Consider the following 909-nt stretch of genomic DNA (forward strand, 5'->3'; position numbering starts at 1 on the left):
TAGTAATAGTAAAGATAACAGGAGTAACATGAATAACATAAAGTGAAATAAGGTAATTTAACAATCAGAAGTGAAAGTTTACAAAATAAAATGAAAATATATATAAAAGTACAAGGTGTGATATAGAAAAAAGTACATAAAAGACCCTGTTGAAGCCCTGCAAAGTGGGGCGAAACGTTGGAAAATAAATAGTTGTAAACTATTTTTGTTTCACTATTGACCGCAACCCTGACCATCTCCCTATATATATAAAATGAAATACAGTTATAAAAATTTTCTAAATATTGTACCAATGTATTTCGTTTATATTGTCTTTTAAGATAGATGAGTATGCTGTGTATTACAGCAACCCTCTGTATTTGGATAGCATACCTTATTGTCAATAGAGTATTTCTCTTTAAATATTTAATGTTCTTTTTACAAACAACTCCTGCCCTCTCTTGAAAACAACTCTAGGGTAGGTGGAACTCTGGTCGCTCTTATATTCTCCACTAGAATGGATCTAACCAGCGTTTAATTGAGTTAGTGGTATAATATACTTTGATGAGCACTAAAAGTTTAATTAATTTAAAGTATTAGCATTAATTATGAAAAAGATGGTCTGGAGTGCGGTGCACTATTTATTCTTGACTATTTTTTTGTTTTTGGAGGAAGATAGTCCGGGTGGCAGTCAATAAAGGTATCAAAATAGTAAAAGGAAAACTATTTATTGTTAACCAACGTTTCGACCCACTTTGCAGAGCTGGCTCATGGTAGTACTGCTATGTACTAGTAGCAGATTATATATCGGGATGCCAGGATAATCGCTGGAGGCAATTATCCAAAAATAAGTTAATTAATTGATTACAAATTGAGTCCTAAAAAACTATTATTATAATTGGATTCCTTTCCAAAGGCTATTTGTGTGTT

The 909-nt window shown here is 31.7% G+C and overlaps 1 protein-coding gene across 1 annotated transcript in view; it reads right to left on the reverse strand.

Moving 5' to 3' along the window:
* Positions 1–909, reverse strand: part of LOC106678004 (parathyroid hormone 2 receptor) — a gene marked incomplete at its 3' end in the record, with an annotated part of 310,108 nt that overhangs the window by 43,135 nt on the left and 266,064 nt on the right.

Source organism: Halyomorpha halys, unplaced genomic scaffold, assembly GCF_000696795.3.
Source record: "Halyomorpha halys isolate HHAL.00 unplaced genomic scaffold, Hhal_1.1 Scaffold118.1, whole genome shotgun sequence".
Lineage (NCBI taxonomy): Eukaryota > Metazoa > Arthropoda > Insecta > Hemiptera > Pentatomidae > Halyomorpha > Halyomorpha halys.